Source organism: Pinus tabuliformis, chromosome J (assembly GCF_031772625.1).
Source record: "Pinus tabuliformis cultivar Carrire ecotype Pingquan chromosome J, CPIR1, whole genome shotgun sequence".
In the NCBI taxonomy this organism is placed as follows: Eukaryota; Viridiplantae; Streptophyta; class Pinopsida; order Pinales; family Pinaceae; genus Pinus; species Pinus tabuliformis.
Genome location: NC_142295.1, coordinates 225,338,436 through 225,355,793, shown reverse-complemented (window position 1 = coordinate 225,355,793; position 17,358 = coordinate 225,338,436). Strand labels below are relative to the sequence as shown.

Below are 17,358 nucleotides of genomic sequence, written 5' to 3'. Positions count from 1 at the left end.
TCCTAATTTAAATTTCTATTAAAAATTTAATTAACTTTGATGCTTTTCTATTGAGGTAATGACTTATGTCTATAATTAAATTTCTATTAAAAGTTGAATGAACTTTGATGCTTTCCTATTGAAGTAGTGACTTTGATGTAATGACTTTATGTCTATAAATATAATTTTTATTAGTAATTTAAATTTCTATTAAAAATTGAATGAATTTCGATGCTATCTTATTGAGGTAATAACTTTGATGTAATAACTTTATGCCTATAAATATGTTCTTAGTTAGCATCGTATCCTCACTAATCTTATGGGCCTGAGTTAATGTTATGGGCCTGATTATAATGAACTTTGATACTTCACTTTGATACTTTCCTAGTGAGGTAGTGAGGTACTGACTTTGATGTAATGAATTTATGCCTATAAATATGCGTCATATCCTCACTTATTTTATGCGCCTGAGTTATAGGTCATTCTGATGATTTCCTCATCCACTGGTTGAGAACTGCGAGAAAGCGATCATAATACAGAACAGTGGTGTTCATTTTTGAAGTATGGGGAAGGAAGCACGATCGGGGAAAGTGGAGTATGAAGAGCCCCCGTCTGCTCCGCTTTTAGACACAAACGAATTCTATCTCTGGTCGTTCTACAGAGCCATCATAGCCGAGTTCGTGGCCACGCTTTTGTTTCTATATGTGACAATTGCCACCGTCATCGGGAATGCTAACGATAAGAGTCCGTGTGGAGGCGTGGGCACCCTGGGTATCGCCTGGTCCTTCGGCGGAATGATCTTTGTCCTCGTGTATTGCACCGCTGGAATTTCAGGTGGTCATCTTATTAGAGTAATTAGTGATTTTTTTCTTCCCTGAATTCGTTGATATTTGATTTGAGAAAAGCATATTATGTTGGTGCAGGTGGGCATATAAACCCCGCAGTCACGTTTGGGCTGTTTGTTGCTCGGAAAGTGACTCTGAATCGAGCAGTCTTGTACATGGTGGCACAGTGTTTGGGCGCAATCTGCGGGGCAGGGATGGTGAAAGCGTTGCAGAAAACTTACTATTCTAGTGGCGGGGGAGGAGCGAATTCAGTGTCGAAGGGATACGGCAAAGAAACAGCTCTCACCGCAGAGATAGTTGGCACTTTCGTCTTGGTGAATACCGTCTTCTATGCGACCGACATCAAGAGCAACGCCCGCGACGCTCACGTTCCTGTACGTTTTCTTATAGATTTTTCAGATCTGAAACATCGTATTTCTATATTTCTATATTGAAATATCTTGTAGCATCAGATCGAAAAGCGGTGGACTAACTAATTAAATGTGTAATTAGGGCTTGAAATTAATTTGATTTTAGATTCGAAAATATTTTGAAATTTTATCGATAAAAGTAACAGCAATGGTTTCACTTCGCCTTTATCTATACATTCCAAATATTAACATTTTCGAAATCTACGATCAAAAGAGTAAACAACCCCTTCCATTGATTGAATGCTACCATGAAAAGTTAAAATTTGAATAATAACAATAGGTTGTGTACGATTTTTTAGATTACATCTGCATCTGACTAACTCCATTACGCATTTTGAATCATGCCAATTTTGATTTATTTTAACTGGAGTTTGAAGAAAATATTGAGAAGAAAATCAGTTTTCTTTAACTTTAACTTTAGTTTCATTCACAGTTGGGTACTATGAAAACCTTCCTTGCAGCAATTTGAATCATCATTTCAACATGCTTTGCTGGATGTGGACAAAATGTTGACAAAAAAATCTGTTGGTAAAAGCTAACTTGTTTTTTTCGAATAGGGCAAATTGGAAAACATAAAAGCTTATTTTATTTAAAAGTACGGAATCAAAAGTGGTTATTCTTATTTTGATTGTAAATTTGGAGAATATTTCTAAATCTCATAGGAATCAGCAGTGCTGAATAAGTTCAATACTTTTAAATGTTGAATAGTATTGTAAATCCCTGAAAATATTCCAAAGATATAAAAATCTAAGGCAATCTAAAAGTGGGAATTTCATATTTCTGAAATTTGCATTTAAAATAAGATATAAAAACCTAATAAGTCTGTGTGATAACAGCTTGGTATCTGAGTTTGTACTCTTTGCACAATCACCAGTGTATTGACCACAGTATGAGCTAACAGGTTCCGTGCTCTGCCCTTCCTAACATTCCGTCTCTATAAACGAGAGAGATCGTAATGTTCTCCTTGGAGGTGAAATTTCCAGTCCAACTGTTTCTTTTGGAAATGGGATGTGCACCTCGCCCTGGACGATTTCTGGTGAGGAATTCCATGTGAACGATTTCTGGTGAGGAATTTCCATGTGAACCTTGCCTGTACGTTATCATTGTCCATTTCTTGAACGTGTATGCAGTAAGCAATTTTATTATGTATAATACACTGATTATTTTATCTATTAATAGATGCTAATATACTGATTGGCGCAGGCTTTGGCTCCGCTTTCAATTGGATTTGCTGTATTCATGGTACACTTGGCAACCATTCCCATCACTGGAACCGGCATCAATCCTGCAAGAAGCTTTGGAGCAGCCGTGATTTATGGCCATAAGAAATCCTGGGACGACCATGTAAGAAGAAGATAATTGTCTCCTGTCTATTGTCTTCTATTCATCAGTATTGCAGTTATTATGGAATTAAATTTTGATTTTTACATTCCAGTGGATCTTCTGGGTTGGTCCTCTTATTGGAGCTGCGGTAGCTGCTGCGTTTCACAAATACGTTATACGTTATATTGGTTGACAAAATATATGTATCTACAAATAAAATGTATTTTTATAAATAAAATATCTAAGAAAACTGTGTAAATGTTACAATATTGAGTATGGATAACTATTTATTGGGAAATAAAGTGAAATCTAAGTTCTGACCCAATTTAGAAGTTCTTATATTAAGGATTTGTGTGGACAATTCAATCATCCTTTTCTATCCTAAAATATATATTCTTCTAGACCCATCATCTCTTGACATCTGCATCATACGCTTAGCATGGTTTTGGTATTGGGTTTGCATCTACAATACTTCTTGTGTTTTTATTGACAAATTACAATTGGGTCTTTCTTAGCTTCTATGTGTGTAGTGATAACAGCTTCTTTCGTAGTCCGATTGTATATTCACATCAGATGCACTTTTGGGTCCAACTTTGTGGTCACTTGTTGGACATATAATATTATATCTAAGTCTCTCGTGACTATATATATAATTAAAAAACATATTTCTATTTCCATTGCTAATTTATTTCCGCTTGTAAATGCGATTTTACATTGTCGATCTGAATTTTAAATTTAGCCTCATAAATGCTAATTTGAAGGAACAAACCTTGATGATAGTGGTGGATGGACAAGGAAGGCATGTTGGAAATAATACTGAGAGGGGGGGGTGAATCAGTATTATCAGATCAATAAAACTTTTTCATTTCCATTCTTAGATACATATACGCTACTTCATTCAAGGGAACCCGCGTGTATATGCAACTGTGTCTAAAGCAACTAGCGTATATCCAAAATACTTATGATTCAGTTAATCCATTAAGTGTTGATCTTTAGTTAGTACATCAGAACTTCATTAACCATATGAACAGTAAGCAAGAATAGTAAAACAGAACAAGAAGCACACATGAACACCATGATATAAGGTGGAAACCCAATGTGGGTGAAAACCACTTGTTGCAATTCGTTTCTATCTTCCTTTATTAAGAAAATTCTTTTACAATGTACTGGTGCAGTCCTTTACCAGCACGCAGGCTACAACCTTCTCTCGTTCTCTATACTCTCCTGGAAGGGAGCTCCAACCCCCTTTGCTTTTGTACTAGCTAAGATACTAGTACGTAGGAGTCTGCCTACAATCTTATCTCCTCTGGGTACCACGTTTCATACATTTTCAGACTGGATACTCCTGAAGCACAACACTATAATATGAAGGCCATGTTTCATCAAATTTTCATACTGGACCCATAACTATCATTGAAGCTCAAAACAATCACTACTAGCATCATCAACCTCTGAATCACTGAAACACTGAAACCCTGTCACTCAACACAGTCACAGAACTCTGCAAAATTAATCAGAACCAACTGTATCATAAAAAACATGCATCAGAGTGCATACGCTACTTGGAAGTGTTGAATCTGCGTGTATACGCAACTTCATCAAGGTGAACCGGCGTATATGTCAATAATTACTTATTCATAACTTCTCTGCACTTCCTGACTTCAGACATAACTAGATCATTACGTATACAAGGATAATATATGTGTTAGCACCCAGATCTAGTCCATCGGATCACATAAATATGAGCCATTATGATCTTGATCCATATTAGTTCTCATCCATCAATACACAATCATCCAACCAAGATATGCAAAATACTGACACCATTAAACAGTCATCAGAACTCATCAACAGTCGGAACCACCTTAACTTCAGACATCATAGCTCAAATGGTATACGCTACTATGATGAATCAAACACGCATACATACGTGTTTTTCCAAGGCAAATCCGCGTACAGATCTAAAACTATTTTCTTACAACTTTGCAGTTGTATCAGTCATACTCATAACATTTATATTACATGCGTCAGTATGCAGATCTAGAATAAGCATAATCAACCATATAAAGATAGTTCATTTCAAACCATTTGATCCTGATCTCTCCTTAGATCTTGTTCTCCATCAACCGGTTAGATCCCTCCTTAGCTCCGATCAAGCAATGCATCATCAACCCATAACCTACATACTGGATCTCATACTTCATCAGATATTCAAGACTTTCTGAATTCCTTTCCCTAATGATCTTCCTCTCCTTTTATAGTCTTAGGCCTTGCTCAATACCACAGACCAAAACCATAATAAAACAATACCTTCGACCCAATACCATTTAGTCGAAATTATTTTATCTTAATCATTATATAATTTATCAAAAATTAATTCTTTTCCCTAGCAAAAATAAACCTTTTAACATTTTATAGAAAATTAAAAAGTACCATTTCTAAGTTGAATAGCAGTATACTTAATAATTTAAATGAAGCAAATAAGACATTACCAAAAAACACTTTTAAGAATGAAACCATTTCAACATCTAATAACAAAGTTTCTTTGAATAACATATTTGTTATTACATTAGGTTTTTTTTTTCACTATTTTAAATGAAAGAACGAAGACACAAGACTTTTGAATTCCTATACAATCTTAATACTTTTAAATTTTATGGCAGACCACATAGCAAAGAGTTAAGATGTAAAATTTGTTCTGTGTGAATACCTAATTTGCATTTAATCATAAAATATTGACTCCAAATTTCCTATATTTTCATTATATATATATATATATATAAATATATATATTTGGAATGAAAAGATAAGAAATATAGAATCAATGTTTGATGATTGAATGTAAATTAGGTATTCACAAGGGCACAAATTATATATATATATATATATATATAATCAGTGTAATTTAAATATTAAAGAAATAATTAATATAACATATATAGATTAATCAATTATAAATTAATTATATTAATTAAATATTTTTTTAATAATAATCTATATAATCTAATATCCATATAGATTCAAGGGTGGGGTATCAAATTTCTTGAATTGCAAATTTCAATGATCAATAGTATTTAACTTTATATATTGAAATATTTTGTTTGTGATCCAAATATATAAATATTTTGTTTGTGATCCAAATATTTTTTTTTATATTATTATTATTATTTAAATGCTATATATTAAATTCTTATTAAAAATTAAATGAATTACACATCTCCTTGTTATTATTCTTATTATTTTGATTGAATTATTTTAGGTTTAATTTTTTTTACAATAAAATATTTTATTATGTTCAATATTATTTTTATTATTATATATATATGAAAATGATATTCAACTAAATTAGTTAATATGTATATTTAAATAGTTTGTTAAAATCTTGTTTAGAAATAAGAATCATACATTTTAATGATAATTAAAAATGAAAATATAAGATTTCTTTTTAAATTGAATAAAATTAGAAAAAATAACAATATTTTTTCCAACCAACCAAAACAACAATATCATTATATATAAAATTAATTTTACAAAATATATATCTCTTTTATTAACTTATTATCTAATTTAACCCCTGAGATGTAATCACCCCCCATTTCTAATTCAAATCTCTCAAAAGGAAAATCTAAAATGGAAAGCACGATTTAGACAATTAGACCAACCATTCAAAGGACCTCACAACCCTAATATTCTAATTCAATTTTCAACAGGAAAATCTGAAATTGAAAGCACGTTTTAGAAAATAAGTAAAACTATTCAAAGTACCTCACAATCCTAATAATAAACATCCTATCCTTCCATTCAGTGTACAACCTAGCCCCCACGTTTAACCTACTTACAAAGAAAATACATTAAAGTTAAATTATTATTATTACATTAAAATTTAACTTAATATTGTTGATCGATATATAGATTTGATCTTTTTCTTCCATCAACAAGAAGGCTTAAGATGGAGAATGAAGTTGAATTGTCTAAGTTATGCTTATACAACATTCTACACAGATGATAAGTCCAATGCAAATTATACAATTCGTAATAAGTTTATCGAAACTTGATTATGAAATAGTGAAAGGCAGGGCATACTGGTTCTTGTTCAAGAATTGCAGAGATGTCTAAATTTAGTTTCAAAATCAAAGACACTGATAATAGAATATATCAATATAACTGTGGAAACTTGATTCTGAAATAGTGAAATGCAGGGCATACGTGTTCTTGTTAAAAAACCGGGTCTTTTGTGGGTGTAATTCAGAGGCCTTTACAAACCTTATGACTGATACCTGCGGTTGTATAACACACCCTTACTTTTCCATTGTCCCTAGTCACGAGACGAATGTCTGCCAACCTTTGGGGAATGGAGTTGTACTTCTCCCACAATAGAAGCTACAGTGTCCCACTCCCAACCGCTAGAAAATAAGAAAATGTCTATAAAAGCCTCTTGGGCACTTTATGTAAGACCCTTGTAAGCCACTAACATCAATTTTCATTCTTTTCTAGTGCACCATAACTTATTTGGAGTTTGAGCTTCATGTATCTATTAACACTTCAGACAAATTATGCAGCTACAACTCCCATTCATACATGTGAGGTTTGCCATAAAGAAGTGCGCCACACACTCTTAAGCGCACTTCCACATACTGTCACAGAGTCTCAAGAGGCCTTCCACTATGTTGTCAAATCCATTAACCCGATGGCACTGATGGAAGGTGTGCAAACACAAAAGCTCTTTGGCATGTTTTTCATCCATTGTTTTCGTTTCATAAAGTATGGCATGTGGGCTTAAACAACTGCTTGTTTAGAAGCTAACTGGTCAACTTGACACCAAACTTGTAGGTTCCTTATGCATTCCCTGCTTGGTTTCTTATGTACAATTCATTTCGAGAGAATCGATCTCATGACCATCAAAGATGATCGAACTCAAACGCATCAACACCCTAGGCTTAAATAATGCAGGGGTAGCCACTTAGCTGTTGGCTTAAATATACAAAGAAAAATAAGTCTCAGCCTGTTTAGAACCCAAGACCAATTAAATTAGTCTCCCCAATTAATCATAATTCAAACTACGCCATTATATCTATGATATCATTTCATTCTCCATAAAACTCATTCAAACTATGGGATTATATCTGTGATATCATTTGGATATCAGTGACTGTTGACATTATAAGATTGTCTACAAATTTGATTTGAAAAAAAATTGACATCAAGTTTAGAGATCGAATTCTCATCTAGTGGGGTGCATAAAGAAACACTATTGTTTGCCTAATTTGAAATCAATACAAATGCAAAGCTCCAAATCCATTCAAATCTGCAATTTCTTGTTTTACTCAGATCCAGACCCGTTGAATCAAAGTTTCAAATATATCCAAACTCTAACTTAACTTACAGTGTTAAAGAAATCCACGAAATCAACAGAGATTCTCCATAAGATTAAACAACTTATTTCTGAAATGGCAGAGTAATACATCATTTAGAGCCAAAATTAAGTATTAAAATACGAACTCTACAACACAAAATAAAAATCAAATTTTGAATTAAATGAAGGAGTTGCAGCTGACGGGTATGTACAGCACCTGAGAGACTGCACTCAAACAAAAAGGAGACTCACTCTCTCGTTCACTCTACATTACATCAAATGAATATTAAAATATTAAATACATCACTGAAAATTAGGTAGTTGTAAACAACCTCCTAAACTCTAGGAACAAATCTTAAACTAAAGAGATGCGTTACAACCATATAACCATTTCTCCATTATTTTTAACTACACAAATAAAGGTACCAAACATCAATACAATTAACTTGCAATAAATTATACGATTTTTTCACTCGCAATTTACGTTTGTTCAAAAATAAATACATAAGTTGCGTATTAGTGCTAAGTAAACCAAAATTTTGGTAAAAAAAATGGAAATATAAAACATTGACTTTAGGCCTTGGAGTGTAAGTCTCGGGGTCCAACATTTATCGGCATAATCTTGCCAAATCCTCGACGACCACAGCATAGGATTTGATATTATCAATGATCACAGAAGAAATGGGATGAAATCTGTGGTACATCGATGTGAAACGGACAAAAAAAAAAGTTAAAAGCACTAGACAATCCATAATTTTCATAAACACTTAACAGTCCAATCTGATACTCCATCCAGCCTGATTCAACAAACCATGGTATCAATTAATTAAAATGAGTTAAGCTGGCGGGTGACGTATTGAACTTCGATTTTTATTTAGGAAAAGTTGAAGCTTAGACGTTAACCCTATATATATATATATATAACTGAAACTGGTCATTTTTTAACATGCCCGTCAATATGACAGTTTTTAAATTCCAACCTTATCTAAATCTGAATATCTGAATACATGCTCATCAATCGCGTGTGGCGTGTGGACTGAGGGCCGTGAATCTGCAGCTTTATACCTTTACATGGAACATACCTAATTGAAAAAATACGAGATGTTTAATCTCTGACAGTTATCTGGTGTGGAAGGAACGGCTTGATATATAATCAAACCTAGGTATACAGGGAGCAGAATTTCCAGGTAGATGGGCTCTTGCATCGTGGTTTAGTTTATTTAGTCTGGACTGATCCACACCAGCTGCTCCCTTGTTTTCGCAGTGAGAGTGCTCTTTTTTTTTTCTATTGCAAATATTTAATTTGCAATTAGTGACGATCTTTACTATGTGCAGATACTACAGTTTTTTGCTCACGGTATATTTCTAACATATTATATTAATATATGAACTGTTTTTCTTCTGAAAAATATATACAAGCTTATAAAATGTATGGAATGATATAAAATGTATAGAATCAACTGCTTGAAATATATTTTTTTGTACTGGACACGAAATGTAATGCAGTACATCATTAGTAAAATCAAGCCTAAGTATACACATTTATAAAATATATTAATATGAGTTTGGTTATGTTGTATTTTTCAGGAAAAATTATAAATTTTAATAATCGAAAAAATTTAAATATTTTTTTTCAAAATATTAAATTTGAAAAAAACATTTTAAACATTAAAAATTGCAATTAAAAAAATACTTTAACAACCAATTCCAACTCTATATATACTTTTCAAAACATTTTGAACTTTTTTCTGAACAGTTATCGCTAGTCTTAGTAAGTGATATTCAGATTGAAATTTCAAAATAGACCCGCTCTCATTAGGTCACAATTTCAAAAAATTATTTTAAGGATTTTATAAAAGTTTTAACTATATTTAACGGACAAATGACTTGACCGTCAATTGGGCTGCTACTGATCAGGCCAATATAGTGTGTAGCAAACAGTTATGTGGGCCAAAGAACGATAAATATTTTCAAGAGCAGACAATAAATGTGTCTAGGAGAAGCCAAGACTGTCAGAGATGCAATTAATATTGAGCCGTACATATAGTTGGCAACTTGTCAATTAAGATAGTTGGCAAGTTGGCACTTTGGTTTGTGTGTCTGCCGTCTTCTCTGCGACCGACCCCACGAGCAAATACAGTCTTCAGAACAAGAGCTATGATATTTCCATATCTCGTACCATCAAATAGAAAAGCGGTCGACTAAATAACTAAATGTGTAAACTAATTAATTTCATTCTCTATTCCGAAAATATTTTGAAATTTGATGAGTCAAAGTAATATCAATAATATCACTCAGTTCGCTATTACCCATAACATTCCCAAGATTTCAAAATCAATATTTAAGATAAGGATAGCCATAATAAACAATCCCTTGAAAAGTTACAATTAGTTAAGACTACATCTGCATTTGAGTAACTCCATACTGTATTTGGAATCAGGGAAAAGTCGATTTTCTTTAACTGGAGTTTTGAATCATCGCAATTTATTTATTTTTAAGTAGAATTTGAATAAAATATCGAGGAAAAAATCTGTTTACTCTAAGTTTAGCGTCATTGAAAGTTGGGTGATACGAAAAAGATATAAAAACCCTCTTTACTGCAATTTGAATTATCATTTAGATATACAAAATATTATAAAAAAAATCAAATATAAAAACTTGCTTTATTTTATTTAATAGGTTGAGAAATAATAGGGTAAGAATTCTTGTTTCAACTGTAAATTGAAAGAATATTTCAAAATTTTAAGAGTGAGTTTAAACAATTTACTTATTTATTTACTTTTAAATTATTTTTCAAATACGCAATCTTTGACAAATTCCAAAAATATCCCAAAAGTATAAAAACCAAAAATATACTAAATTTATATCCTGATTACATATTGCCAAAAATATCCGAAAGGTATAAAAACTAAAAAAAGCCAGTTGCTCCCAGCTGCCTGTCTGAGTTTCCACTCTTTGTACAATCACTAGTAAATTGACTACAGTAACCCGTTCCGTGCTGTGTCTGAGTTTCCACTCTTTGTACAATCACAAGTAAATTGACTACAGTAACCCGTTCCGTGCTCTGCCCTCGTGTAGAGGAAACTGAGATAAAACCTCTCATTTTTAAACTCGTGTAGAGGAAACTGGGATAAAACCTCTCATTTTTAAGATTATCTCTAGATAGTTTTTAATACCGTCACATTTCTTGTTTGCTAATTTCTCAACTTTAAACTCTATATATATATATATTTTTTGGTGGGTCGGTAGGAATGGAACCGAATGAATTAATGAATTACTATGTTTAAGAATTAGCCAAAATTTTAAATCATAGATTACTATTTTAATATTTTTCTTTTAATTTTTTTATTAGATGTAAGGGAATATGACTTGTCACTAGTTATCTTAATTTTTTTATTAGATTTGAAGAGATATGATTTATTATTCGTTATATTAAAGAATTAGTAAATATTTTTAATATAAAAATTAAAATTTTTATTTTATTTTTATTATGGTTATATATATAGAATATTATATTTTTGCTAGGTTAATAATGGAAATTTAGGTACAATTTTGATAAATTATGGTGATTTTTTTGGAAATCCAAGTTATATTTGTTAAATTTTCCATTTTTACCATCAAAAATACTATTTAAACACTCCTATTATAAGTTAAATAAATAAAATAACAGTAAAAACAAATTTTAGTTTTATATAAACATATTGGATCCTTTCTAATAAGATGGAATAATTATTATCTTCTTCCTAATTTAAATTTCTATTAAAAATTTAATTAACTTTGATGCTTTTCTATTAAGATAATGACTTTATGTCTATAATTAAATTTCTATTAAAAATTTAATGAACTTTGATGCTTTCCTATTGAAGTAATGACTTTGATGTAATGACTTTATGTCTATCAATATAATTTTTATTAATAATTTAAATTTCTATTAAAAATTGAATGAATTTCGATGCTATGTTATTGAGGTAACGACTTCGATATAATAACTTTAGGCCTATAAATATATTCTTAGTTAGCATCGTATCCTCACTAATCTTATGGGCCTGAGTTAATCTTATGGGCCTGATTATAATGAACTTTGATACTTCACTTTGATACTTTCCTTAGTGAAGTACTTACTTTGATACTTTCCTTAGTGAAGTACTTACTTTGATGTAATGACTTTATGCCTATAAATATGCTCAGTAGTTAGCGTCATATCCTCAATGATGTTATGCGCCTGACTTATAGGTCATTCTCATGATTTCCTCATCCACTGGTTCAGAACTGCGAGAAAGCGATCATAATACAGAACAGTAGTGTTCATGTTTGAAGTATGGGGAAGAAAGCACGATCGGGGAAAGTGGAGTATGAAGAGCCATCATAGCCGAGTTCGTGGCCACGCTTTTGTTTCTATATGTGACAATTGCCACCGTCATCGGCAATGCTAACGATAAGAATCCATGTGGAGGTGTGGGCACCCTTGGTATCGCCTGGTCCTTCGGCGGAATGATCTTTGTCCTCGTGTATTGCACCGCTGGAATTTCAGGTGGTCATCTTATTATAGTAATTAGTGATTTTTTTCTTCCCTGAATTCGTTGATATTTGATTTGAGAAAAGCATATTATCTTGGTGCAGGTGGGCATATAAACCCCGCAGTCACGTTTGGGCTGTTTGTTGCTCGGAAAGTGACTCTGAATCGAGCAGTCTTGTACATGGTGGCACAGTGTTTGGGCGCAATCTGCGGGGCAGGGATGGCGAAAGCGTTGCAGAAAACTTACTATTCTAGTGGCGGCGGAGGAGCGAATTCTGTGTCGAAGGGATAAGGCAAAGAAACAGCTCTCACCGCAGAGATAGTTGGCACTTTCGTCTTGGTGAATACCGTCTTCTATGCCATCGACATCAAGAGCAACGTCCGCGACGCTCACGTTCCTGTACGTTTTCTTATAGATTTTTCAGATCTTAAACATCGTATTTCTATATTTCTATATAGAAATATCTTGTAGCATCAGATCGAAAAGCGGTCGACTAACTAATTAAATGTGTAATTAGGGCTTGAAATTAATTTGATTTTAGATTCGAAAATATTTTGAAATTTTATCGATAAAAGTAACAGCAATGGTTTCACTTCGCTTTTATCTATACATTCCAAATATTAACATGTTCGAAATCTATAATCAAAAGAGGAAACAACCCCTTCCATTGATTGAATGCTACCATGAAAAGTTAAAATTTGAATAATAACAATAGGTTGTGTATGATTTTTTAGATTACATCTGCATCTGAGTAACTCCATTACGCATTTTGAATCATGCCAATTTTGATTTATTTTCACTGGATTTTGAAGAAAATATTGAGAAGAAAATCAGTTTTCTTTAACTTTAACTTTAGTTTCATTCACAGTTGGGTACTATGAAAAGATATAAAAACCTTCCTTGCAGCAATTTGAATCATCATTTCAACATGTTTTGCTGGATGTGGACAAAATGTTGAGAAAAAATCTGTTGGTAAAAGCTAACTTGTTTTTTTCAAATAGGGCAAATTGAAAAACATAAAAGCTTATTTTATTTAAAAGTACTTTCTTTAACTTTAACTTTAGTTTCATTCACAGTTGGGTACTATGAAAACATATAAAAACCTTCCTTGCAGCAATTTGAATCATCATTTCAACATGTTTTGCTGGATGTGGACAAAATGTTGAGAAAAAAATCTGTTGGTAAAAGCTAACTTGTCTTTTTCAAATAGGGCAAATTGAAAAACATAAAAGCTTATTTTATTTAAAAGTACGGAATCAAAAGTGGTTATTCTTATTTTGATGGTAAATTTGGAGAACATTTCTAAATCTCATAGGAATCAGCAGGAATTTGTATGCTGAATAAGTTCAATACTTTTAAATGTTGAATAGTATTGTAAATTCCTGAAAATATTCCAATGACATAAAAATCTAAGGCAATCTAAAAGTGGGAATTTCATATTTCTGAAATTTGCATTTAAAATAAGATATAAAAACCTAATAAGCCTGTGTGATAACCAGCTTGGTATCTGATTTGTACTCTTTGCACAATCACCAGTCTATTGACCACAGTATGAGCTAACAGGTTCCGTGCTCTGCCCTTCCTAAGATTTCGTCTCTATAAACGAGAGAGATCGTAATGTTCTCCTTGGAGGTGAAATTTCCAGTCGGACTGTTTCTTTTGGAAATGGGATGTGCACCTCGCCATTTCTGGTGTGGAATTCCATGTGAACGATTTCTGGTGAGGAATTTCCATGTGAACCTTGCCTGTACGTTATCATTGTCCATTTCTTGAACGTGTATGCAGTAAGCAATTTTATTATGTATAATACAATGATTATTTTAACTATTAATAGATGCTAATATACTGATTGGCGCAGGCTTTGGCTCCGCTTTCAATTGGATTTGCTGTATTCATGGTACACTTGGCAACCATTCCCATCACTGGAACGGGCATCAATCCTGCCAGAAGCTTTGGAGCAGCCGTGATTTATGGCCATAAGAAATCCTGGGACGACCATGTAAGAAGAAGATAATTGTCTCCTTTCTATTGTTTTCTATTCATCAGTATTGCAGTTTTTATGGAATTAAATTTTGATTGTTACATTCCAGTGGATCTTCTGGGTTGGTCCTCTTATTGGAGCTGCGGTAGCTGCTGCGTTTCACAAATACGTTATCCGAGCATCCCTGAAATGGCACAGCAAAGAAACCAACCATGTTTAATGCAGAAACTGGACTTTGTTCATGCGGATGCATTTGTGTTGTAAAAATTGTGTTTGCTTTTAGATGTTGTAAGTTTTGAGGGGCCAATATTTCACGTACGCCGGTTGTTAATCTCAAAATAGTCATCAATAGATGCTAAAATAAATTTGACACGATGGCAAAAATATTGTTGTCCTTATTTGGCAAGTTGATTCCTATAGTATTTTGTCCGCCAAACAATTCTAATGTCAGGATTATGTCTTATAAACAGTGTTATTCTTGTCATTATTTGGCATTTTCATAGCTATCGTATTTTCTTTGCCCAAAAATTCCAAAGTCAAGGTTACGTCCACCAATTATTTTGCCAAATGAGATGTATTATAAAGTTATCAAATGTGATCCGTTCTCTGAGTGTGAAGGTCGGCGTTCCTTTAATTTCATTTGTTCTCTGAGTGTGAATGTCGGCGTTCCTTTAACATGATGTTGACATGTCGGCGTTCCTTCCACAGTTAACTGTAAAATTGATGCACAGCTAAGTTGTGACCAAAATAAAACAAAACTAAAAAGATTTCAAAGATAAATTGTGACCAAAATAAAACAAAACTAAAAAGATTTCAAGGACAATTGTTCAGAGTCTAAATTATTCAAACAACAGCACGGAACAAGAAGAAAGAATTGTTGGCTCATTAGAATGTCCTGCATTGATGACTGAAAGATACAAAGAAAATAATGGGGAAAGGGCATCTGCAAACGTTCATAGATGTCTACAATCTTCGGTGGTCCGGTTAGCCATGTTCCTTCGATCTAATTATTATGTCTATGATGTACCTTGCCTAAACTCGGGGATGCAAATGTGTGATGCTACATCGGGGATGCAAATGTGTGATGCTACATTTATAGCCAAAATTTTCAGTCGAAATTATTTTTTTTAATAATTATATAATTTATCAAAAATTAATTCTTTTCCCTAGGAAAAATAAAGCTTTTAACATTTTATAGAAAATTAAAAAGTACCATTTCTAAGTTGAATAGCAGTATACTTAATAATTTAAATGAAGCAAATAAGACATTACTAAATAAGACATTACCAAAAAGCACTTTTAAGAGGGAAACCATTTCAATATCTAATAACAAAGTTTCGTTGAATAACATATTTGTTATTAAATTATGTTTTTTTCCCTATTTTAAATGAAAGAACTAAGACACAAGATTTTTGAATTCTTATACAATCTTAATACTTCTAAATTTTATGGCAGACCACATAGCAAGGAGTTAAGCTGTAAAATTTGTGCCTTTGTAAATAGCTAATTTGCATTTAATCATCAAATATTGATTCCAGATTTTCTATCTTTTCATTCCATATATATATGTAATATATATTTGGAATGAAAAAATAAGAAATCTGGAATCAATGTTTGATGATTAAATGCAAATTAAGTATTCACAAGGGCACAAATTATATATATATAATCAGTGAAATTTAAATATTAAAGAAATAATTAATATAACATATATAGATTAATCAATTATAAATTAATTATATTAATTAAATAATTTTTAATAATAATTTATATAATCTATACTAATATCCATATAGATTCAAGGGCAAGGGGTATCAAATTTCTTAAATTGCAAATTTCTATAGTCTATATTATTTAACTTTACATATTGAAATATTTTATTTGTGATCCAAATAATTTTTTTATATTATTATTATTATTGAATGCTATATGTTAATTTTTTATTAAAAATTAAATGAATTACACATCTCCTTGTTATTATTCTTATTAATTTGATTGAATTATTTTAGGTTTAATTTTTTTTTACAATAGAATATTTTATTATGTTCATATTATATATATATATATATATATATATATATATATATGAAAATGAGATTCAAGTAAATTAGTTAATATGTATATTTAAATAGTTTGTTGAAATCTTGTTTTGAAATAAGAATCTTACATTTTAATGGTAATTAAAAATGAAAATATAAGATTTCTTTTTAAATTGAATAAAATTGAAGAAAATAACAATCAATTTTCCAACCAACCAAAACAACAAAACCGTTATATATAATTAATTTTACAAAATATATATTTCTCTACAAAATTATGAACTTACTATCTAATTTAACCCGTGAGATGTAGTAACCACCCATTTCTAATTCAAATCTCTTAAAAAGAAAATCTAAAATGGAAAACACGTTTTAGAAAATTAAACCAACTAATCAAAGGACCTCGCAACCCTAATATTCTAATTCAATTCTAAGAAAGAAAATCTGAAATGGAAAGCACGTTTTAGAAAATAAAAAAAAACTATTCAAAGTACCTCACAATCCTAATAATAAATATCCCATCCTTCCATTCAGTGTACAACCTAGCCCCCACGTTTAACCTACTTACAAAGAAAATACATTAAAGTTAAATTATTATTATTACATTAAAATTTAACTTAATATTCTCGATCAATATATATATTTGATATTTTTCTTCCATCAACAAGATTTAGTGTACAGCATTCGCTTTGGCTGGATGCAAAGTACGCGATTTGCTTGAGCAGGTAAATCGGTCCTTCCAGGACTATGTCGGACTATCCTTTAAAGATTTGTTTTTCCCCTATAATGCATGCTCATGCTACGAAATTGCCCGCTAACTTGGAATCAATAATTAGTCTCACGCTTGTAGCTTTTCGCTGTTCACCTCGTATATGTCTATGCATGGTTTAAATTTGACGGGTGCCTTTGCC

The 17,358-nt window shown here is 31.7% G+C and overlaps 2 pseudogenes across 2 annotated transcripts; both read left to right on the top strand.

The window, feature by feature from the left end:
* The first annotated feature begins 422 nt into the window (after positions 1 to 422).
* Positions 423 to 2,774, top strand: LOC149226540 (putative aquaporin PIP2-8; annotated as a pseudogene). Its single transcript, XR_016248293.1, has 4 exons — positions 423 to 813; positions 903 to 1,198; positions 2,438 to 2,578; positions 2,670 to 2,774. The product of XR_016248293.1 is annotated as a putative aquaporin PIP2-8 (transcript).
* A 9,338-nt stretch (positions 2,775 to 12,112) lies between these two features.
* LOC149226539 (aquaporin PIP2-2-like) lies at positions 12,113 to 14,954 on the top strand (annotated as a pseudogene). The gene is made up of 4 exons (XR_016247738.1): positions 12,113 to 12,441; positions 12,531 to 12,826; positions 14,286 to 14,426; positions 14,518 to 14,954. The product of XR_016247738.1 is annotated as an aquaporin PIP2-2-like (transcript).
* The last annotated feature ends 2,404 nt before the right edge of the window (positions 14,955 to 17,358 follow it).